Below are 26,003 nucleotides of genomic sequence, written 5' to 3' on the forward strand. Positions count from 1 at the left end.
GGTCAGCAGGCATGTCATGATGCAGGTCGGGATCATAAGTGTGTACTTGGTTCCAGTCCCTGCAACCCCTGGGTTGTGGTCGTAAGTCTACCTTACAGACAAGCTATCTTAGAGGTAGCATGGCCTAAGCTGTTCCAGATTAAAACCCGAGAGGGCAGGTGATGCCTGCTGTTAATACCTTTCAACCTGTATTGGCACATGCAAGGACATCGTCCTAGTTTTATACTATGATATGTTTATCCCTTCTATGCCTGTGCTATTTGACTATAGCAGCACAAGCGTGATCGTAAGCACTCTGTCCTATGTTACGCGGGGAGCGGCGTTACAGCAGGTTGTAACTTAGCTGGGTGTAGCCTGCTGGCGCTTGTCGTGAGGGGTGTTGAGTCTCATGGCTTGTGCTGGAACGCCTATTAAGTGATACGAAGCGCCTTCAGCAGTAGGGGCCACTCTTCTTCTCTTTGTCACTCACCTGGTAGTATGACTACACGACCCGGGGATGGTTACACTAATGTTGTAAAGGAGTAAGACCCGGGTAGCTGCAGATCAGTGGCTGAAGGGCCTGGGTTTCATGTCAGGATCAGGTCTCTGGTGGGGCGCTAAGTGGTGCCAAGCTTTAAGGTCTAGGAAGTAAAGCACAGCGCCATGAAGATAATTTCCCAAACGGAGGGGCGGTGTTCCTCCAAACTTGAAACGTTTAGGACAAAGTCTAAGGTATTTGGAGGCGGATGGGGTTCATCTCATGACTGTGGGCGTTGACCTATTCCTCCTCTATTTGAAAGAGGCTCTTCTGAGCAAAGTTTGCAGGTAAAGGTAGTAGCGTTGGTGGGGGGCCCGTGCGGCGGCGGGGACCATCGCACGGGCTGTGGCGGAGTTACAGGGCAATCCGGAAACAGAGAGGTGCAACACAGTACTTCAGCGGGCACATAGGGGTGCCAGAGCCTAACCTAGAACCTCATGGGAGGCTAGGAATCCGAGACGGCACCCCAGTAGTCCTTCGGGCGGTTGTGGGCCTGTGCAACCGGGGGTTGCTTAGATACGCCCCGCAAGGGGCGTGAGTAGTGTATTACCATAATGATCAGCAGCTGGGTGGTTCGCCACTGTGCTGATTGGCTCATCAGGCGGGCAGGTGGCGAGAATGCGGCCTGCCCTTGGATTGCCCGTAAGATAACCCAACGTGATTACATAATGTTGTATGTAACAATAAACCTGCAGCAATTTTCCCAATCTTAACACTTGTGTCTGTGTGTTATTTGCGGGATGTTGTTATATGGGGGCGGGGGGTTCCTGTGGCCCTGAAGTGACTATGCGCCTGCCCGAGGCCACCCGGTGGCCATCAGGAGGGCGGGCCCTTAGTCACGTAGGGCTGCCCCCGCCCCCAGCTAATGGTTGCCTCCCCTCCTCAGGGCAGGTTGCCCGGTGGAGGTGGGCGGACCTGTGACGCACGTCCGGGGCTGGCAGGGAGAGGGTATATCTCCCCCACTGCCCATTGTGGTGGCCTCTTTGCCGCTCCGGACGTTGCGTCGAACACGTCGGGACACTCTTTCCCTCCCTACCTCTAACCCTGAGTGTCAGCTATGGGGGGGGCTCCTGAGGGAGTTTTAATGTGTTTCCTTTTCGTTGCAGGCGGAGTTACAGGGCAATCCGGAAACAGAGAGGTGCAACACAGTACTTCAGCGGGCACATAGGGGTGCCAGAGCCTAACCTAGAACCTCATGGGAGGCTAGGAATCCGAGACGGCACCCCAGTAGTCCTTCGGGCGGTTGTGGGCCTGTGCAACCGGGGGTTGCTTAGATACGCCCCGCAAGGGGCGTGAGTAGTGTATTACCATAATGATCAGCAGCTGGGTGGTTCGCCACTGTGCTGATTGGCTCATCAGGCGGGCAGGTGGCGAGAATGCGGCCTGCCCTTGGATTGCCCGTAAGATAACCCAACGTGATTACATAATGTTGTATGTAACAATAAACCTGCAGCAATTTTCCCAATCTTAACACTTGTGTCTGTGTGTTATTTGCGGGATGTTGTTATATGGGGGCGGGGGGTTCCTGTGGCCCTGAAGTGACTATGAACCACCACGTGTCGCAGCCGTTTTCATGTTATTTTAATTCATATTGTGTAAAAAAACCCTAAGAAAAAGAAAACTGTAAAAATGCGAGGCTATGCAAATAATGTTTTCTTGCATAGGCTCGCCGCCCACCCATCTCACCACATCCTGCTTGTTGTTGGCAAGCACCGAAAAACACTTGTGCCTACAGCTTATGAGGCACCATCTCTGTGATGTTTTGTTTAGCTAAATAATCACGCAGAAAAACGAATGTAACTCTGGGCATGTTATCGGGGAGGTACTGAGGTGCAGACGACACTCGGGTCCCAGGTCCATGGTGGGCACTAGGGATGCACGCATGCTTTACCTGCTGTGCATTACTCAATGCACCGCCCATGAATACACTGGAGGGCGCTGTCACAGCACACTGCCCGCCAGCCACAGACACCACCGGTGGAAGCACACAGAGCACCATCCACACGTATCCCTGGGACGCTAAACCAGCATGCAGAGCACCCTCAGCGAACACACGAGGGGTGGAAGTAAACGGTGCACCATCCACTAACACCAGAGGGGTGGCAGTAAACTGTGCACCATCCACTAACACAAGAGGGATGGTAGTGCACCACACTGTGCACCGACCACACGCACAGGAGGGACTGCTTAACCAGCATAAGGAGCACCATCCATTAACACACGAGGGATGGAAGTGCACCACACTGTGCACCAACCACAGATACCTCAGGGACGCTAAACCAGCATGCAGAGCACCATCCACGTATGCACGAGCGGAGGAAGTAGACTGTGCCCCATCCATGAACACACCAGGGGTCACTGCTCCAGCACACAGCGCACCTGTGGTTCAAGTACCCGACTCACAAACACACAATGAATTGATGTCCCAGCAGCCAGTGCTACACCCACAGACACTGGGTGACGAGATTCCAGCACACAGTGAACCATCCACACACACACCAGGAGACTGTGCAACGCCCACGAACCCACCGGAGGTTCTGTCCCAGCACACAGAGCACCATCCACAAACACACCAGGAGACTGTGCAACATCCACGAACCCACGGAGGTGTCTGTCCCAGCACACAGAGCACCATCAGGAATGCACCTGTTGTGTCTGTCCCAAAAACACGTTAGCATTCTCAAACATGAGGGATCGTCCTCCCAGTACACAGTGTACCATCCCATAAATACACCTGGGGTCGCTCTCCAAGCGCACCACCCACAAACACAACTGTGGTTGCAGTACACCATCCACAAACACAGAAGGGATTTATGTGCCAGCAGGCAGAGCGCCATCCACAAATCGACTTGTTGTCGCTCGCAAAGGGCACCAACAAACATAACTGTGGTTGCACCACACCATCCACAAACACTTCCTAACAGGCATTGCTCCATCAACAGGCACAACAGGAGCTGGCAACCCAGCATACAGGTCACCATCCACGAACAGACGAGGAGTGAAAGTACACATGGTACCCCCATAACCACACAAGGATCGCCACCCCAGCACACAGTGCAGCACCCACAACCACACATTGGGTCACAGTGCACCATCCACGATCAACTGAGGGATAGCGGTCCCAGCAACCAGTTCATCATCCAAAAACACAAGGTTTGTGTTCTCAACACACAGTGCACCATCCACAAACACACGAGGGCTCAGTGTCTCAGCACGCTGTCTACACACCAGGGGTCGCTGTCCCAGACACTCTCAGTCTCAGCTGAAAAGTGCACCATTCTCCTAAATGTTAAATATCTGAGCTCTGACGCAGTCGTAACATCCCAAATAAACAAATGAATATTGAAAAAGAGCGATTGTGCTCACTAATAATAAACAAGCAAATGGTGCGCGTGAGAGGTTCGGCCGCAACCGGGAGTTATGTGCGCGTGCGCAAAAAGAAGCACAGCAGCATGGGGGAGGCGGGGGGCCTGCGCGATTCACTTGCGGGAGCGTTAATTGGTACCATATGGCAGCGCTCGCTCCCGCAAGTGAATCGCCACACGGGCACGCGTTGCCATTGAAGGTAGTGGAACGCATGCACGTGATCAGAAAAGGTCTTTTTGCCTATGCAGCGCATGCGCGCTGCGTAGGCGAGATCTAAAAAGGTCAGTGTTTCCCAAGGAACCAGAGTGCAGGCACTTAGAGAGTGTACAGAGCCATACAAACACGGCTCTCCACTCACACAGAGTTGATGGAAAAGCAACCAAAGCGAACAATGCCAGACTGAAATCTTTCTAAAAAACTAATATTTATCAGGCTTTGACTTTGAAAGCAATTGCACTGTTTGTCTAAGCAAATACTTTCATTCTTGACTTTGCTTTGCTGGGGTGAAGTAAGGTTTTACTGCAGTCACATTGATACATGAGGGTAACGTGTGTTGCACTTCCGGGACAATGTGAGTGCCTGCAAATGTATACCGTCTTTGTAGCACTGTATCTGTGTGTGTCCTTTCTGACCGACTCCATTGCTCCCTCTCTTTTATTGCTCAGTTCTTATCGTGACGCCGAGATTTAGATGTTTCCGGCCAAAACTAACAAAGAACAAACATTTTCTGGCCTGACATTTTTCAAAGGTAGGTCAATGGTGGGGTTTGCTCCCATTTTCTCTTTTATTTCTGTACGAAATTGGATTACTGGTTGAGAAGGGGTAAAACCCTACTCAAGCAGCAACCACAATTCTTGTTAGGGTGAAACACAAGCAAACCCCAAATTAACCTGTTGGTAACTCTCTGGTAGCTTGGCGCAAAAGCAGTCAGGCTACATATAGAAGCAATGAGTAAAATATTCATGCAGCACTTCAAACCGTAATAAAGTGAAAACACTGCAAAAGACTAATCCCACACCAATTAAGAATTTAGAAAAATAGTGGAAATTAAAACAATTATTTGACACCAAAACAACAAAAACCTATGCAGTAGAACCAGAGAAATGCCATTTTAAAGGTTTTGTGAAAATCACAGGCCAGATACAGAATGGAGTTCAGTCCACTGAAAAGGAGTTTGTGGGTCAGGGCATAGAGATGAGAATTCCTTTCATCGAGGTTCGTGGGCCAGCCTCGAGAAACCGTCGACAAGGAGCTTCTGTGTGAGATTCTGCGAAATGGTAGTTTAAACTGAACACACACAGGCTGTAACAGCATGCCTAAGCCATCTTTAAATGCCTATTTACGTGGGTGGCACAATTAGTGCTGCAAACCCACTAGTTGCATTTAATTTACCTGCCCTGGGTACCCATTGTACCTCTTTACTAGGGACTTACAAGTACAATAAGGGGTATATTCACAAGAACGTGTGATAACTACCGCAAGAGTAGCGTAATGCAACTTTTAACATTGCAGCCCATCCAGTAAAATACCCTGTGTTAATGTGGAATTCACAACAATCCAGTAGCATGCGATAGACACCAGACCACGCAACAAATGTCTGGGTGAAAATCAACGCCACGCCGCAAAAATGCGATACGCAAACGCTCAAAAACATGTGATGAGGCCAACCGCTTTACAAAAAGTAGCAAAAACCAGCCACAGGCCTCCAAATCCCACGTGTCTGGCGGGACAATGCACCATAAATACCCCGGTTAAAATACACCAGAGACAAGCCAAAGCACATAGCAACATGGATGCACCCTGACCCAGCCCAACTCGAACCCCACAACCCGCTCAGACTACCAGCAAGGAACAACGGGGTCGGGAAAGGCCAAGGAGAATTGGGAGAGGAAGACGGGATGCAGTTCGCAGAAAAACAAGACCAGCATCACGGAAGTGACAGAACACTACCAGCAACTGACCCACAAGCAGAGGAATCCAGCACCTTCCAAACAGACACAATGTACACCGCCATACAGTCTGCATGCAAACTAGCACAATGCATCAGCATATATGCCAACACAAAGGCAGCAACACGGACCTCCCCTTCACATCGCAGAGGGGCACATAACACCTGCAACAGAGCACACAGTACAACGCATCAGTGATGACGGAGAGGACCACCACACCGTTGACACCCTACAACAGCCCATGGATATCCCACGTAACCCCCCACCAGGACCCGGACAGCCAAGATTATCAGAGGAGAACACCGAGCCTGCAACAGACCACACAGCAGTAAGCTCCCACAGGCGCAGCTTTCTCATGACACTTCACCCACCCGCACATGGCACCCCAATGGCATGTGTCAGAACGCCAAAAAGAGGTGGCCCAACAGGTGTTGGAGGGGACCAAACCCATGGAATGCGAACCAGTACACATCCATAGGGGGCTATCACCCTACAGGGCCCACCCACACCCCACAAAGGAGACCCATGCTGCCATAGAGACACATGCAGACACACATGCATCTGATTAACTTGGTCCCCCATGGACAGTTTGTTGTCCACCATGACTCCCAAATTCTTAGCTTTCCTTGAGACTATGGGGCATGATCCCAGGTCCTCCGGCTACCAATCTGGGGTCCAGACTCGGGGATTATTTCCAAATTGCAGCACCTGAGTTTTGGCTGAGTTAAGCTTTAAACAATTGGACGACATCCAGGTGGAAATCGAGCTCATGCAGTTGTGGAATCTCTCCCCTGGCTCCTTTTCCGCTCCCTCCATCAGCGACAACACAATTTGTGTGTCATCAGCGTAGGAGGTTAGCTGGAAACCAAATGACCGAATGACACTGGTCAGGGGTGCCACATAGATGTTAAAAAGCGTGGGACTCAACGCAGAGCCTTGTGGCACCCCACAAGAGAGTGAGAAGGGTTCCGAGATGTTTCCATCTAGATCCACCGCCTGAACTCTGTCCGACAAGAAGGAATGTAACAGTTTCCACGCAGAACCCCTCACCCCGATATCCAAGAGCCTAATCAACAGAACCTTATGGTGGACCGTATCAAAGGCCGCGGATAGGTCCAGGAGGATTAAGATGGCATTTCCTCCCCTATCCACAGCTTCTCTGATTTCCTCAGTTGATTTAATTAGCGCCAGTTCCGTACTGTGAAAAGCCCTGAACCCATATTGAAATGGGTCCAAGGAATTATTGGTAGAGATGAAATTACTTATTTGAGTATTCATCTCTTTTTCCAAAATTTTGGCCGGTAGTGGGAGCCTGGAAATAGGACGGTAGCTATTCACGTGGATGTACGGCATTACGACGCGTACTTTTACAACGCGTGCCGTTACAACGCGTTTTTTTCAACGCAAGTCGTTACCACGACTTGCGTTGGAGGGGGTGCGGACTTAGGAATTTTTTAATTTACTATTCCAACACCAGCCTATGTACAGTAGGGAAGGTGTTGGATAGTAAATTAAAAAATTCCTTGTCCTGCAGCGCCCTCCAATGCAAGTCGTGGTAACGACTTGCGTTGAAAAGACCGTGTTGTAAAGGCACGGCGGTGTAACAGCCGCGTCGTAAAGGCTGTTCACCATTCACGTCCTTAGGGTCAAGGGATTGCTTCTTTAGAACAGGAAGCACCGAAGCCTTTTTCCAGTTTTTAGGAAAGATCCCGACCATACAACTGCATTAAGCAAAGATGTAAGAGCCAATCCAATAATTTCCAGGTTTATTTTAGCAATTCCAGCAGGGCAAGAATCACTGGGGGCACCCGATTTTATCTTAAGCAAAGATTTAACCAGATCTGATTTATCGACAGGTGAGAAGTGTTCCAGTACTTCTGCCGGGGCATCTAGGCTACCTAGATCTGAAGGATTGACCTCCGTAAGAGTGTTCTCAATCCTGCCTGTGAGTTCGGTGAAAATAATTTCTACTTTGGATTTAAGAACCCTGCTATTTTGTTACAGAATTCTGCATCTCTCTGATTCTTCGGAGTGGAAGGATTAGCTAGTTTAGAGATTGTTCTAAACAGGTCTTTGGAATTGGACTCAGCCATAGTAATTTGTGATGAAAAAAACTCTCTTTTAGCTTCCAAAAGTGTTTGCTTGTACCTGGAGATACAAATTCTGTAGTTCTCCCTTTCAGTATTGTCATATGATTTCCGCCAAGTCCTCTCTGCATGTTTACAGACCAGTTTCTTGGCCCTAAGCTCCTCTGAGTACCAGGGAGCGGTTGGGGACGTCCGCTTAGGAAACCATTTTTTGAGGGGGACAAGTTGATCACAGGCATCCAGAAGCCAATTGTTATAGGTGGTAGTGGTCTCCTCCACATCCAGCGAAATCTAGTATATGGAGTTTTCTAGAACATTTCCCAGTTTCTCCACATCCAACTTGCCCTAGGATCTAATTCTGATCTCTTTAGATTTTGTCTGACCAGGCGAATGGGCCAACGGGCACTTGAGAGCAAACTTAATCATACAGTGATCCGACTATAAGATTGGCAGGACAGAGATCTCATCTATATCCTTACTATTGGAAAAAATACCATCTAAAGTGTGCCCCTTTTCATGAGTCGGCTCATTCACCCTTTGTGTCAGACCACCGGCGCCCATGATTTGATTAAGCCTTGAGGTATCAGCATTATTGGTGTTTTCAAGGGGAAAATTCAAATCCCCAACACCGAGAAGGATTCTGAGCACAATCCTTCTTCCAGAAGCGTGCCCAGGGACTCCAGCAAACCACCTTTGGGCCCTGGGGGACGGTATATAAGCAGCCCTTTAAATCGTTTATGCAAGTGAGCATAAATGTCAAAAGCTAGGACCTCACACGCCCGGTTAGAGGCTCCGGTAGACTTAAGGGAGAGTGTTTCATGATGGATAATGGCAAGCCCTCCTCCCTTCTTCTTTGGCCGTTCCAGTGTATGGCAGAAGAATCCTGAGGGTGTTGCTTTCACCAGATCAGGCCCTCGACTACTATCCATCCAGGTCACAGTGATAAAAGCGAGTTTGATCTTACGCTCCTCCAATAGGAGCGCACATTCTAGGCTATGTTTCACTAATGATCTGGCATTAAGCAGTATACAATTCAGCGAATCCCTAATGCCATGTGGCTTTGTAATTAGATTTTCCTGAAGGATCTTACAATTACTAATTGGCTGGTTGAGAATGGTATGAAGGGGCAGCTGACAACACGCTAATTGGTTCCCCTATCTAAAGAAAGCCTGGTGCACTGTAGTAGCCTGCTGCCAGGGTTAAGATCGTGTAGGACCCTGTTGGAATAGTGTATGCCACAACCAGGGTGACGGGCCCTAAGCCCGGCCAGAGCGCGGAAGGGTGCAGACGGGCTTGCCTTTGGCGCGCCTTTGGCGCACCAGCGGCAGGCCCGCTGCGCGTGTCCGCTGCGCGCACACAACAACAGACGTGCTAAATAGGCTGCCTTCAGTGATGACTAGCCCGCTAACCTGTACCCGGGCGACCGAGACCGGAAGTGAGTCTCTCCTCAGGTCAGACCGGGTTAGGAGCAATGCGGCAGTTAAAACAAACAAACTGCCCCTCAACAGTAAGTATTCCCCGTTAAAAAATAATGGCACATGGTTTCTTCACACGGTTCCCTGCGCTTCTGTCAGACCTGGCAAGCGTTAAATGCAGCTTCGCCCAGGTAGACCAGCACAGTGTGCTCGCAACAACTGGCGTGCCAAATAGGCTTCCTTCAGTGATGACTAGCCCGCTAACCTGTACCCGGGCGACCGAGACCAGAATTGAGTCTCTCCTCAGGTCAGACCGGGTAAGGAGCAATGCGGCGGTTAAAATAAACAAACAGCCCCCCAAAAGTAAGTATTCCCCATTAAAAAATAATGCCACAAGGTTTCCAACACACGGTTCCCTGCGCTTCTGTCAGACCTGGCGAGCGTTAAACACAGCTTTTCCCAGGTAGACCAGCACCAGCAGTGTGTGGGGTGAGTGTAAGCCATTCCGCACGGAATATCTGGTGTTGGCAACCACCTGGACATTGGACAATAGTGCAACGCAAACAGAAAACACATGCAATACAGAGTCAACTGATGAGCAACATGGGGTTATCCGGATAAAGTCCAGAGGGCAGCCAACATGCAAGCAGAAGTGTTCGTGAGTCGCAGTGCACTGGGCTTTGGACACTAGAGATGAGCCCACTCATGTGCAGAAAAAGTCTCGGATTGTGTCTCTACGATTCATTCCTGATGCAGATGCAGTGGGGTGTGTCAGACCTGCATCATCTTCACCATCAACGTCACAGGGCCCCCACACTGTTTGAGGTGCCATACCTGCGTAACCGCTCCACAGCACAAAACACAATCAGCTACAGATAATGGCCTGCGGTGCACAGAGTCACAGGCACCTGGAGTACTGAGTAAGCATGGGCGTAAAATCCGCTCCGATCGCGGATTTTTCGGATTTTCGGCAAATTCGCAATCCGCGAACTCTCGCGAATTTGTCGAAAATCCGTGAATCCGCTCGCGGCGGATTTTTTGCTTGGTTGCGGCGCGCGGCGTGGTGCACGGCGTTCACTTTCCGTCATTTAGCGTTTGCCGAGTTGTTTTTCTTTGCGAGTGCTGCGCCATTTTGGATCTTGCTGCGTGATCCCGCGGGAGTTTGGCGCCCGCGAATACGTAATCGCGGCTTGCCACCTTGCACAGCACACCTCGCGAGAGTTCGCAATTGCGGACACGTAGTTGCGGCGGAAAGGAACAATCTCGCACTCGCGAAATAGAGATTTTGCAATTCTGCACAAGAAAATCACCAGCAAACAGGATAAACCTTCAGAAAATTATGATTTTTATCAGAATCACTGCTCAGGTTGACATTTGCATGGCCTTTTTTTTTGCAAGGAGTCCATTTTTGGGGGGGGGAGGAAGGAAGTGCCCCACAGTCTCCAACTTCCTGTTCCTGTCCAGCAGGCTCCTCCCAGTGCTTTGTCCATCTCCTGGTCACTTTCATTTGGATCTGGAGCTGGAAGGATTACTTTTTGTGGGTGCTGCTGGATATTTGGATTTGAGGCCTTTTTGACTGTCTTTGGATCACTTTTGGATTAGAAATCAACTTTCACAAGTAAGTTTGTTTGGGGCATTACAGTTGCTGCAAGTACAATTTTGGAACTTTTTCAGAACATTAAATAAATTATATTGTGGGTAGCCACAGTATCCAGTAGGACCAGGGTTGGTTAGGGGTGCATGATACAACTGTTTTGTTGAATTTAAACACCATTGAGGCCATGGATGGGCTGGGATTGTGCTGATTTTATTGTTTTTTGTCGTTTTTTGAGGGCTGCTGGTGTGGCCTTTTGCCCAGGGGTGGTGGTGCATGGACTGAGTGTGCCTGTAGTGTGGTCTCACTCTCTTTAATGTAAACATCATGGATGGCATTGGATTGTGGTGATTTCTGGCTGTTTTTCAGTTTTTTGGGGGTGTACTGTTGATGTGGACTGGCCATGTGGGTGGTGGTGGTGGCCATCTTGAGTGCTGGCTGGTACAGGCAACATGTGCTTGGGGTGTAAGGGGCCATTTTGAGGAGAGGCAGTGTCTGAGGCCTGCACTTATTTTGCCTACTTTTCATCCATTATGCCCAGGGGTAGTGAGTGTTGCATGGGCCTAGTGTTTCTGAGGGGTGTCTTCTTGAATTTAAACACCATTGAGGCCATGGATGGGCTGGGATTGTGCTGATTTTATTGTTTTTTGTCGGTTTTTTTGGGCTGCTGGTGGGGCCCTTTGCCCAGGGGTAGTGGTGCATGGACTGAGTGTGCCTGTAGTGTGGTCTCACTCTCTTTAATGTAAACATCCTGGATGGCATTGGATTGTGGTGATTTTTGGCTGTTTTTCTGTGTTTTTTGGGGTGTACTGTTGATGTGGACTGGCCATGTGGGTGGTGGTGGTGGCCATCTTGAGTGCTGGCTGGTACAGGCAACATGTGCTTGGGGTGTAAGGGGCCATTTTGAGGAGAGGCAGTGTCTGAGGCCTGCACTTATTTTGCCTACTTTTCATCCATTATGCCCAGGGGTAGTGAGTGTTGCATGGGCCTAGTGTTTCTGAGTGGTGTCTTCTTGAATTTAAACACCATTGAGGCCATGGATGGGCTGGGATTGTGCTGATTTTATTGTTTTTTTGTTGTTTTTTTGGGGCTGCTGGTGGGGCCTTTTGCCAAGGGGTAGTAGTGGTGCATGGACTGAGTGTGCCTGTAGTGTGGTCTCACTCTCTTTAATGTAAACATCATGGATGGCATTGGATTGTGGTGATTTCTGGCTGTTTTTCTGTGTTTTTTGGGGTGTACTGTTGATGTGGACTGGCCATGTGGGTGGTGGTGGTGGCCATCTTGAGTGCTGCTGGCTGGTACAGGCAACATGTGCTTGGGGTGTAAGGGGCCATTTTGAGGAGAGGCAGTGTCTGAGGCCTGCACTTATTTTGCCTACTTTTCATCCATTATGCCCAGGGGTAGTGAGTGTTGCATGGGCCTAGTGTTTCTGAGGGGTGTCTTCTTGAATTTAAACACCATTGAGGCCATGGATGGGCTGGGATTGTGCTGATTTTATTGTTTTTTGTCGTTTTTTTGGGGCTGCTGGTGGGGCCCTTTGCCCAGGGGTAGTGGTGCATGGACTGAGTGTGCCTGTAGTGTGGTCTCACTCTCTTTAATGTAAACATCATGGATGGCATTGGATTGTGGTGATTTCTGGCTGTTTTTCTGTGTTTTTTGGGGTGTACTGTTGATGTGGACTGGCCATGTGGGTGGTGGTGGTGGCCATCTTGAGTGCTGCTGGCTGGTACAGGCAACATGTGCTTGGGGTGTAAGGGGCCATTTTGAGGAGAGGCAGTGTCTGAGGCCTGCACTTATTTTGCCTACTTTTCATCCATTATGCCCAGGGGTAGTGAGTGTTGCATGGGCCTAGTGTTTCTGAGGGGTGTCTTCTTGAATTTAAACACCATTGAGGCCATGGATGGGCTGGGATTGTGCTGATTTTATTGTTTTTTGTCCTTTTTTTGGGGCTGCTGGTGGGGCCCTTTGCCCAGGGGTAGTGGTGCATGGACTGAGTGTGCCTGTAGTGTGGTCTCACTCTCTTTAATGTAAACATCATGGATGGCATTGGATTGTGGTGATTTCTGGCTGTTTTTCTGTGTTTTTTGGGGTGTACTGTTGATGTGGACTGGCCATGTGGGTGGTGGTGGTGGTGGCCATCTTGAGTGCTGCTGGCTGGTACAGGCAACATGTGCTTGGGGTGTAAGGGGCCATTTTGAGGAGAGGCAGTGTCTGAGGCCTGCACTTATTTTGCCTACTTTTCATCCATTATGCCCAGGGGTAGTGAGTGTTGCATACTTGCATGTCCCTAGTCTTTCTGTGGGGTGTCTTCAATGTAAACATCATGGATGGCATGGGATTGTGCTCATTTTTCTGTGTTTTGTCGATTTTTTGTGGTGTATAACTGAACTGATGTTCCTCTGTCTTCCATTGCTTTTAGGTGCACAAGACTCAAGAGAACCACCAGTGCCAGGAAGAAGTCCTGCAGTGGTGTGTGTGTGCAGCATAACGTCACGCGACGTCACGTCTGGACACAGACAACTCTGCAACTCGTGCAACTGCTGCCTGCTGTTCTGACCTGCTCTGAAGAAGATGGCCCCAAAAAAAGTAACCCGTAGCTCCTCTAGCAAGAAAGGTGCCAGTAAGGAGCAGAAGAAGCAAGTTACCAAGGAGACTGGTGTGCCGCCCGCCCCTTTTTTTGGTGGTAAAAAAAAAAGTATGCCTGCAGCAGCAGCGGGATCTGCTGGGGACCAAGCTGGCAGCAGCACCCCCGCTCCATTGGGCTCAGTGCCACCACCACCACCACGCCAACTTAAGTCCAAGCCCTTGAGTGCTGCAGAGGCAGCCAGTATAGTTGTTCAATCACCATCGACCAGTGATGTTGGCTCATCGCAAGAAAGCAGCAGCAATGTCCCTCAATCAACACAGGTTGTTGTAGCTCATCTGACGAGTGTTGAACAACCACAGCCGCAACAACAATCACATGTGCAAGTACAAGCCCAAGTACATGTGGAAGGAGAGGCAGCGCAAGGAGATGCGCAAGCAGAGGTGCATGGAGGGTCACAAGTGCCCACAATAGTTGTCCCTCCCGAAGTAGGGGCACATCAGGAAATCGACAATCAAGGCGCGGTATCATTTGAGGAAGCCACTCCTCCTGATGATCCTTCATTGTCTTCCACACCCCTAGCAAGGAAGAGATCAAGGGTGGTGTCTACATCTTCTTCAAGCACACCTCCTTCTGATGATACGGATCAAACTTGGGAACCAGCACCACTGCCGTCTGAGAGTGAGGCACACCATGATCCGACAAAGGTAGTTAAGCGTAAAAGGAAGCTCGTCCAAAGTCTCAGAGTTATGGAGTGTGATGAGGCTCAACAAGAAGTGGCGGATACTGCTGCTGATGAAGACTCTGCCAACGACGACCCAGTCATCATAAAGGTCACTGCAGCCCCAGCGGGCATGCAGCAAACAGACATTTTGACCCTAGCCCGAAGAGCTGCTGAGCGTGATGATGATGATGTTGTCGATGAGGAGGCAGTGGAAACACCACAATCATTGGAGTTAAGTAGTACACCAACTCGTCCCGCTTCCATATTTCTTTCTGGCAAGAAGAGACCTCCATCCACCTCGACCTTAATTAGTGGCGGTGAAAGTGCACAACGTACAAAAGTTGGGCAATCCAGATCCTCCACTTCATCTGGCATTAGCTTCATGACCACCACCACCAGTATCGCCGCCTCCTCCAGGTCCCACAGACACTTCAAGTCCCCAGTTTGGGACTTCTTTACTGTTTGTCAAAAAAATCCAAAGTTTGCCATTTGTACCCTTTGTAAGCTTGCAGTTAGTCGTGGTAAGCCAGGTACCAACTATGGTACCAGAGGCCAGAGAGGTCATCTTAGGAGACAGCACACTGTCCAATGGTTTGCGTGCCTAGATGCGATCAAGAAAGGCCGAATTCAAGGAAACGTTGATGTTGCATCTGATGATGACGAGGAGGAAGAAGACGTGTCAAACACTTCCCTTACACCCAGTACCCCTGTCAGCAGCACACCCAATGTGAGGCACACTAAGAGTGTTGGAGCGAGTGAGACACCAACGCACAAAAGTTCACCAGCGAGCAAAATTGGGTCAACGAAGTCATTATCAGCCCGTAAATGCTTGGTCCAGGGCAACATTAGAACAATGCTTACTTCAGACGTGCCATATGAACGCAACCACCCACTGACGCGTCTGTATAACACTAAGCTGGCTAAAATGCTAGCTGTGGACCTCCTCCCTTTTTCTTTTGTAGAAGCGGTAGGTTTTCTAGAATTAGTGGCAACGCTCTGCCCTAAATGGAAGGTTCCTAGCCGGTTCTATTTTGCCAGAGTTGCGGTTCCAGCACTACATGAAGATGTGCTGGAGGCGATTGGGGCAGCTTTGCAGAAGAGTGCTGTTCACACAATACATCTGACAACAGACATGTGGACCAGTGGCGCAGGCGCTGATTACATGTGCATCACTGCACACTGGGTCTCTTTTTCAGGTGTTAAAGCAAAGCTAAACGCAGGTGTTGACCCGGACAAAGTTTTCAAAGCTGCTCGGAAACATGCAACACTAGCCATGTTTGGCTTGGAGAAAAGTCACACATCCCAAAACTTTTTGGACGAGTTTGACAAAAAGGTCTTGAAAATGCTATCTCCAATAAAACGCAAGATTGTTTTTGTTTCCATGGATAATGGCGCCAATATAGTTAAGGCCATGTCGCCGTGTTTGGCGCACTGTATCAACCTGGTAGTTCAAAAATTCTTGAGTGATAGAGACAGTGCAGCGTTCGCGGTAATGGCCACCTGCCGCAAAATGTGCAACCATTTCAGCCATTCTTTTAAGGCCCGGAAGCATCTGAGGAGGCTGCTACTTCAAAGTCGAATACCAGTGAAAGCACTCATCCAGGAGGTGGCAACACGTTGGAACTCAACCTTCTACATGCTTGAGCGTCTGTATGAGCAGTATACGGTACTCGATCACTATTTCTTAACAGAGGGTACAACTCAGAAGGAGGACCTGCGGATGGCTGCGGCGCAATGGGACATAGTTAAAAGCCTGACAGACATGCTTCGTCCTTTTGAGTTCTTCACGCGTGCAGTCAGCCAGGAGGACTGTAATTTGGGAAAAGCTATCCCATTGTTGTGCATGCTGGAGCACCAACTGATGGCGGTATCTTCTGAGTTTCAAAAAGATGTACAAAAAAAAGACCATTTTATTTTGTCTGAGAAATTATTAGAGCGCCTACGTGGTGATGAACGTCTTCAAAAGATCAAGTCAGATCAGCATTACATTTGTGCTACTATTCTGGATCCACGCTACAAAAAGGCGCTGGCAGGCGAAGCATTCTTTCCTTTTGCTGATGCAGATGTTCAAAAGTACAAACATTGGTTAGCCTGGTCAGCCAAGAGGTTTGAAAAAGAACGGCAGGTTATTGAAGGAGAAGACAGTACATCAGCATCAGCAGGCCATCCCCAGTCACAAGAATCCACTTCTGCACCTGTGGCTGGGGCACAAGTGACCTCTCAGCCGTTAAAGACACCGGCAACTGGATCATCTGCACCACACACAACACTAACAGTGGCTGCTGAGGAGGATTGGCTAAGTTTGCTTGGGTATGGTTCTCGAAAAAATGTCAAAGGCACAGCAAAAAGTAAGCAAAGTGGAGGAACCGTTGATGACCTTGAGTCGATGGTGCAGGACTATATGAATGACTCAACAGAGGTCTTTCTTAATGATGAGCCATTGCAGTATTGGCATGGCAAAAAACAATTGTGGCCACAGCTCTCCAACCTGGCTATAAACTATTTGTCTTGCCCACTCGCAAGTGTGTCTTCTGAACGTGTTTTCAGTGCTGCTGGTGGCATTGTAACTCCCAAACGGAGCCGCCTCTCGCCCAAAAATGTGGAGCGGCTGACAATGATCAAGATGAATCAGCACCTCATACCACCAGATTACAAAGTACGAGAAAGCACGCCGCATGAAGACGAGGAGGACGGCAACGTAGATGAGGGGATTTGTTCTCTGTTCGGTGGCACTGACCTCATCCTGCCTGAATTCGCAGAGTATGATGACGAAATCTTCTTCTTATTTCCTGACACCGAGCCCTGAAAATGAGACAATGAATCAAGAACTTTCTTTTTCGTCCTTATTCACTTTTATTCCTGTGTGTCTCTCTTTCTTTGTTTTGCACAGTTAATTTAATTCAAACTTTAATCACCTAATCCCAAAAACAAGACCATCAGCAGAACTGTCTTCACTTGTTTGCTTATTGATTTGAAGGTGCCGCAGTCTACATTCCTCAGGTTCACAAGTTCTGAAGAACATGCTCCTCTATCCTCCTCCTCCAGACTGCGATTTCCCTCAAAGCAGAGTGCTGGATTACGCCCAATGAAGAAAGACTCAGCACTTGTGGGGGTGTTGTACTTCTTTGCGTGTGAGTTGACGGATTTGGGCCCATTGCTGTGAAGCTCTAATAATGGACAAAAGTGTTTTGGACCAAATATGAGGTGGAAATTTCTTGCCGTTTTTGCTGACTTGCTTGCCTTTGAGGTGCTCTTTGGCGGGGTTCCGGGTGTTTGTGGGTGATTTTTGGTGTCTGGGAGCACTGCTGCGACAGTCTAATCTTGATTGCATTTTCTTTTCAGGAAATCCGTGGTGGAAAACAGGAGTTATGATGATTGATGATGATGACCTAGCTGCACAGCGCCGCGTTTGGACCGAAGGCCGAGAGATATTGTAAGTATGAGATTTAGCTTTTTCGCTGTTTGGGGGTGTTGTCGGGTGGTTTTTTGCAGGTGGGTTGGCGGGTCTTGCCTGGGGCATTCCTGGGAAGGCCTAATACCGGATAGAAGTGTTTTGGACAAAATCCTTAAGGAACAGCCTTTTTTTTGCTATTTCTTCTGACATCTTGCTCAATGTAGCGTTTTGGGGGGCTTCCTGCTGTTCGTGGGTGGGTTGCGGCCGGGGTCTCTGTCGAAGCACTGCTGCAACAGTCTAATCTTGATTGCATTTGCTTTTCAGGAAATCCGTGGTGGAAAACAGGAGTTATGATGATTGATGATGATGACCTAGCTGCACAGCACCGCGTTTGGACCGAAGGCCGAGAGATATTGTAAGTATGAGATTTAGCATTTTCGCTGTTTGGGGGTGTTGTCGGGTGGTTTTTTGCAGGTGGGTTGGCGGGTCTTGCCTGGGGCATTCCTGGGAAGGTCTAATACCGGATAGAAGTGTTTTGGACAAAATCCTTAAGGAACAGCCTTTTTTTGCTATTTCTTCCGACATCTTGCTCAATGTAGCGTTTTGGGGGGCTTCCTGCTGTTCGTGGGTGGGTTGCGGCCGGGGTCTCTGTCGAAGCACTGCTGCGACATCCTAATCTTGATTGCATTTGCTTTTCAGGAAATCCGTGGTGGAAAACAGGAGTTATGATGATTGATGATGACCTAGCTGCACAGCGCCGCGTTTGGACCGAAGGCCGAGAGATATTGTAAGTATGAGATTTAGCTTTTTCGCTGTTTGGGGGTGTTGTCGGGTGGTTTTTTGCAGGTGGGTTGGCGGGTCTTGCCTGGGGCATTCCTGGGAAGGCCTAATACCGGATAGAAGTGTTTTGGACAAAATCCTTAAGGAACAGCCTTTTTTTTGCTATTTCTTCTGACATCTTGCTCAATGTAGCGTTTTGGGGGGCTTCCTGCTGTTCGTGGGTGGGTTGCGGCCGGGGTCTCTGTCGAAGCACTGCTGCGACAGTCTAATCTTGATTGCATTTGCTTTTCAGGAAATCCGTGGTGGAAAACAGGAGTTATGATGATTGATGATGATGACCTAGCTGCACAGCACCGCGTTTGGACCGAAGGCCGAGAGATATTGTAAGTATGAGATTTAGCATTTTCGCTGTTTGGGGGTGTTGTCGGGTGGTTTTTTGCAGGTGGGTTGGCGGGTCTTGCCTGGGGCATTCCTGGGAAGGTCTAATACCGGATAGAAGTGTTTTGGACAAAATCCTTAAGGAACAGCCTTTTTTTGCTATTTCTTCTGACATCTTGCTCAATGTAGCGTTTTGGGGGCTTCCTGCTGTTCGTGGGTGGGTTGCGGCCGGGGTCTCTGTCGAAGCACTGCTGCGACATCCTAATCTTGATTGCATTTGCTTTTCAGGAAATCCGTGGTGGAAAACAGGAGTTATGATGATTGATGATGACCTAGCTGCACAGCGCCGCGTTTGGACCGAAGGCCGAGAGATATTGTAAGTATGAGATTTAGCTTTTTCGCTGTTTGGGGGTGTTGTCGGGTGGTTTTTTGCAGGTGGGTTGGCGGGTCTTGCCTGGGGCATTCCTGGGAAGGCCTAATACCGGATAGAAGTGTTTTGGACAAAATCCTTAAGGAACAGCCTTTTTTTTGCTATTTCATCTGACATCTTGCTCAATGTAGCGTTTTGAGGGGCTTCCTGCTGTTCGTGGGTGGGTTGCGGCCGGGGTCTCTGTCGAAGCACTGCTGCGACAGTCTAATCTTGATTGCATTTGCTTTTCAGGAAATCCGTGGTGGAAAACAGGAGTTATGATGATTGATGATGACCTAGCTGCACAGCGCCGCGTTTGGACCGAAGGCCGAGAGATATTGTAAGTATGAGATTTAGCTTTTTCGCTGTTTGGGGGTGTTGTCGGGTGGTTTTTTGCAGGTGGGTTGGCGGGTCTTGCCTGGGGCATTCCTGGGAAGGCCTAATACCGGATAGAAGTGTTTTGGACAAAATCCATAAGGAAACACCAGTTTTGGCACTTTTTGTAAGTTAGGGTTCGTTAGGGTTCGCCCTAGCAGCAGGATTGCATGTGTTTCGGGGGGTTCTATTGCAACGCAGTTCTGGGGTTTTAGAGCACTGTTGGAGCGATGCTGGCTATGGATACTTTTGCTTGCTTGCAAGTGGTTTGAATACAATCCACGGTCTGTATTTGGGCCTACTGTTACTTTCAAAGTACGTTTTGTCACCATTTTTCTGCAGGGCATCGTTTTTGGAGATCTGATTGGGGGTCTTCTACATTTTTGCGACTGGCTTTAGTAAGGGTCTTGGTGGGAGCATTGCTGGGAAGGTCAAATTTTGTTCTAAAACACAGTTTACAGTACACCTACCTTGAGGGGAAAGATCCGCTATAATATTTTGGCCATACTTATTTATCCTTAAAAAGGTGACTCAGACAGAGCACGCAATTTCAAAAATATTGTACTGTCTATTAGGGAAATCAAAGTGTCACTTTTTGCACCACACAGCGTACATACCTTTCATTTATTTATCAGTGGTATTGTAATAGCACTTCCTGTTTTCCGTTCAATAATTACAGGCCGGGTTTCAGTCAACATCCGCCAGGCAGGCAGTGGACAGGGTGTCTTCTGTCAGTGGTCACCAACATTGATGGACGAAGCGTCAGCTGGAATGGAGGAGTGCCGCCAATAAGAGGAATTGTTTGCTGCATGCAACTTACTTACCAAATTCAACAGGACAACTCCAACAACAGACGCAATACAGATACAGTATCCATTGTTTTATTCTATGAGTGTGACTGCATGTGCTTAGCTTTAGTTTGTACCCAAAGATTCTCTTTATCTTCAATTATTGTTTGTCCATGCTGTGCTTTTTTTTTCTTCTCTCAACAAAACCTACCCAAAAAGAAACCCCCATTCCCATCCATTTTCCAAACCCTAACCCTCTTCCCCCGGGCTGTGTTGTTTTGCTTGATGTCTGACTAAAATGACATCAATAATTCCACACACTTGCTGGGGAGGATAAGGTCATAGCAACAGGCTGGTGAAGGAATACGAGGATATCTTCTAGACTTACTCAGCTTCAGTACTATATCTTCTAGTAGTAGGAGCCAATGTCAAATAAATTCAACGCAAGTACTAGTTATACTTGCAAGCAAATACTTTACCATTTGTTAGGCTACATTATGGCACTGTTCTAGTGTACTGTCACCTGCTATATTCTCGATGGTACCGTAACCGTTGTAATGCTACAGTAAGGACAAACCAGGTTTCGTTTTCTTTTTTTCCATAGGCATGCAACTGCCACTGTGTCACACCACTAGTACCACCGCAATGAGGAAATTTCACCCGCCCAGGATTGCCAACGTTAATCCCCATTTCACGTGGAGCCAGCCCTGGGCCTAGCCCTAATTTCTAACACAAATTACAGGTAAGATAAGCGTTTGGTGGGAGGTAGTATAATGGAGTATTATTTAGGACTAGACGAGAGATTGACGATAGTACTACTAAAGTCCTACGACTGTTCAGGACAACAAACTTACTGTTACACCCCCGTCCCCCACCCACCAGACTGAAAAGCAGTAAAAAACAGGTATGGTCAGATAAAGTTTAAAAATGTATATTTATGTAGCCCTAACAAAATAATCTCCCTCAAGACCCACCCTAACCCCAACGATTGTCTTTGAAAAGTCCCAAAACGATCCCAACTCCCAAATCCCACCCCCCAAAAGTCTATAAAAAAAGGGCAAGGGACACTCCATTACTGGAGGGTGCTGGACCTGGTGCATTTTGCGGCATGGGCATCATACTCCTTGCGGAGGGTGGCAAGCTCGAAGCGGAGGCCCTCTACCAAGTTCTTATAGTTCTGGACCTCCTGCTCCAGGTAGGACATTCGGACTCCTAGGCGGCGTTGGCGTGCCTTGCAGCTCCTGTGGGGGGCAGCTGGTCTTTCTGTTGCTTGGCGGTGGCGGTTGGCTTTGTTAGCCCGGCTCGGTCCCGCTGGAGCACTGCGCATGCTGGCGTCCCGTGGGGTCACAGAGGAGGATGCAGCGGTCCCAGTCGAGGATGTTGTTGTTGCACCGGTCGACTGCGTGTCCTCCTCCTCCTCCAGGGCCACCAGCCGCCGATATTCGGCGACAGTGGCATCCAGCCTCCGTTGCCGGGCCATTCGCGCCTGCTCCCTCCGTGATGTTGATTTGGAAGGAGCAACTATATGAAGAAAGAAAGACATAGTCTGTAACCAATGCTCCTTAGCATTAATAACACAAAGTGATTGAGCCGAAAGTTGGGTCACAGTACAAGTAGCAAATTGAAAGCACAGTACATAACTATTGAGGACAGTATCTATGTAACCTCCCACTTCTGCATCCTTGCTCTAACATTAGTGGTAGTTTAATGAACAAATTCTACGACCACTATGGACTTCCATTACAGTCGACTATGACAGTACACCAGTCTTATTCTTCTTCTTCTCTCTTGTTTAGGAAAATTGGTACGTTATCTTATGCAAGCCGGCAGAATGGCAGCACAGTGAACTTGCACCCGAGAAAAACAGTTGCACACCATGATGAGTGAGACAGACTTGCGTTACTGTACCCGTCCAGTACATGCGGGTGGTGAAGCTATTACTTTTCTATTACGGGTGGCACTGAGAATACTCTGTTACAAGGGCTACTGCTTAATTAATTTACCTTTCACCCTACAGTGCAAATGAGTACTAGAAAAGGAAAATGAAGAAGCTAAATAATTTGATTATCTATCACTTCACATGGGACGTATTTGATGACATATGGGATGACTTTAGGTGCTTTGCTTAATATTGAGTGAACAGTGATACACCCACACATGAATGACGCACTACAACTAAACTAAAGTTATTAAGAGAGGTATGGAGTGTCCACCGTAATAACCAGATATATGCTGTGCTTGCAGTTGCAATACAAAGTACTGCTACTATTCATGGTAGTATTGGACACATTTACAATTTCTTTTCCTTGCCTTCCCTACACTGGAACGGACGTGCGGGTGCGGTGGTACATGCTCTTCAAGGTAACACTTAGTTCATCCAGCGACCATCTACTCTCTATAGATACACATGTGCTATCTAAGAGTCAGAGAATACCATGCTCCAGGCATCCATTCATTCAAAGTATACGCACACATACAGTTTCTGTTTCACCCACCCAGGCTGATGTCCTTCCACCCATCCTTGCTTCATCATTGACCCAGCCATGCACCATACCATATTCTTTCCTTCCCAGCCACCTCGGGGGCCAAGCAAACACATATCGTTCTTCTTTGCCAGCCATCATACAATTTCGCGTCCCACTTACTTACACCCTTCTTTCGCTTTTCGTTCATCCCATCCATCACGTTCGTCTAAGAACTTATTGGGATTCTTCTCACCAAAAACTTCACAGCTAAGTCGAAGTACATTTCGAGGAGGCTACTACCTGGTTGATTTGTAATACACCCGTGCAGAAAGCACACTATGCAGTCTTCAATCTCAATAAGTAAGGAATATATAGCTTACCTGTTCCCGCCACCACCGTGCGAACCCCCACAGGACCGTCCGCCGGCTCTTGCACCGCCTCCTCCCCAGAGTCCTCCGAGTCCTCGCCCAACACCGCCACCTCCGCGCTGGCCCCGTCACCAGATGTTACACCTACAAAGTACATTTAAGAATGTTAGAATACACCACTCACTACTATATAATATTTGGTCTAGGAGAAATGTTAAAAAAACAGAATACAATGTAATAATTTGTGACTGTCTACTCTAAAGTAAAAATGTCCCTTTTTCCAGGGAAGGCTGTTGTCTTGCTGCACTTTTATGCACAACTGATGAATGCTTGCTTTTTATTTTTAACACGCACCACTTTTTCTCCTAACAGACAGAAGCTTGACTCCTAAGAACACGACCAGGATCAAGTTCAAACCAGGTGAGAGCTCGGCTCGACCACAAGAAATGTGTCCAATTAATCGTCAGCACTAAGCACTTTTCCGTTTTCAGTTAAATAGTTTTATGACAAAGTAGATTTTAATAAATGTGTTTACTTTTAATAAAGCTTTTAAACTTAAATAGACTCTGTGGTTTTTGGTCCTCCAGACTAGAGTGGATGAGCTAAAGGTTTTGGAATTTTTGCAAGCATGAGTGCCTCTGACACTTCTTGACTGCTGTGACTCCGTACTCTCTTGTCCTGCGTACGATAATCTAGAGATCATTGGGGATCAATCATCGGTGACTTCGGGAGCTGAATGACTCTGCCACACTATCTAGTCAGTAAGGAGACAGTGCATAGAGCTATTGCTGAATAGAATGGGAGTCCAATGGAATTGCCAAATGTCCAATCTTAGTTAGCTACACAGACAGACTAATAAGAATAATCTAGTAATACCACAGGGAGTCATATTCGAGCCAGGATAAGAATTTATATCCAGTCTACAAGAAGATCAAAGACGATTTAGAAAAAATCGAATGAGGAACGCTAGGAAAAAATAGGTACTCTTTATTACAATTAAAACTTACTGGGGCCAGCAAAGGAGCCCTCGCCTGCCCGATCCTGGCCTGCATCCTGAACAGCACCCTCCTCCTCCTGTGTCCTCTTGCCCTTGGGGGGAGCTGATGTACAACATGAAAGAAAGAAAGACCAGAAAACATGGATGAGATTTGTCAACCAAATCAACCATTTCAAAAGAACAATAACAACATTTTTTGGAGAAATAGCAAATAGATAGACAACTATTCCACTGGATCTATCTCATGTGGTATACTACGTTATTCGTATTGCCTGATTTGCGGACCGTTGACTTAGAAAGTTCCTATGTAACTCAATAAACAGACTACTAAAGAGGTTTGCCTAGGCCTGGCACTGCAGGCAGCAGTCCGCAGCACGCGAAGTGACAGACAAAGTCCATCCTGCTTGCAGATCAGTGAATACTCAAACTATCAATCCACCCACCACCACCACTATTTCTTCTTATAGCCATGTGTCTAAAGGAAGGACTGGACTTCAGTCTGTTGGGGCTGATTTAGAAGTCCCTTGCGGCTCATTTTCCTCCATTGTTGCGTGACTTTTGTGACGCAGCGGCAGAACAAAAGACTCGCCATGGTGTTGGTGCGGCGTATATATTAAAAAAAAAATATTATGGGCGATGCATCACGTTGTAAAGCCCTGCACCATCAGGGGGCGTTCCGGCGCAAGGGAGGGCGTACCTGCGCAGGGACGAATCCTAAAAGTGGCTGAGGGAAATCTACAAGATGTCAATCAGTCACTTTTAAGACAATGATGCATGAATCAAACCCTGCGCGCTTGAAGCCGACGTACGGCTTGATGCAGCATTGGGGAGATAGGGTACCCCAGAGCATTGCTGGAGCTGCGCCATCGTTGGCACGCAACTCCAGCAATGCGCCGCCTTTAAGGCACAGATGCGTAAGGCTTCTGTGACGTTTTGGGCCAATGGGTGGTGGTGGCATGGCACACAATTACTGCCACATCCCTGCTACTTTGCAGGGATGCGCCGGTAATTGAAAATATGACCCTTAGTGTCTAGCATTACGCAGTTCTTATCTTTACACTACACTCATACATAATTTCTCAGGCCAATGAAATGAACACAATTTACAAAACAAATAAGCATAGTAGCAAGCAAGGCTACTGAGAAGGAGAGCAGTGCACCTGAAATGCATAGAAAATTTTGAAATATAATTTACCTACAATGTAATCGGCAGCATTATTGCTCTTGGTAAAGAACAAAGATTTGCAAATAACAGAGCCGGATAAAACAGAGTAGTGATGAATAGCTACTACTACTCACCAAGCCCGGGGACCTCTACGCCGAGCGCGTCCAGCAAGTCCCGTTCCCGGTCCATGACATCGGTCCAGCGGTGGGTGGCCTGGTTATATGTGCGCCGGACCCCAGAGAGCTTATACATGGCCCGGCACACCTTCTCCCACCGCTTCCGGCGCTCCCGGATTCCATAGCCAGTTGCGATCTTGCCGCCTCCCAGGATCGTCTTGGGGAGGCGGCGCTGGACGTGGAAGATGAGCGCGGCCACCTCCTCCGCGCTGAAGATCTCCCGTGGCACCACTTGCTCCCCCCTCAAACGCCCGCACGGGAGCCGGGCACGGGGTGCAGGACCCTTCCCCTTCTCAGGGTGCTTCCCGGCTCCCTTTACCATGGTCTGGGCAGAAATAAACTTAAATGATAAAGAAGAAATAGAATAGTGAAGAAGAAAAGAAAAGAGTTTAAAAAAGTAGTTTAAAAGTAACTAAAAGTAGCAGAAAACACAAAAATATACAGCTAGAAAAATAGAGGGATAGATAATAAG

The sequence above is a fragment of the Lissotriton helveticus genome, chromosome 3_1 (assembly GCF_964261635.1).
Source record: "Lissotriton helveticus chromosome 3_1, aLisHel1.1, whole genome shotgun sequence".
NCBI classification, from domain to species: Eukaryota; Metazoa; Chordata; class Amphibia; order Caudata; family Salamandridae; genus Lissotriton; species Lissotriton helveticus.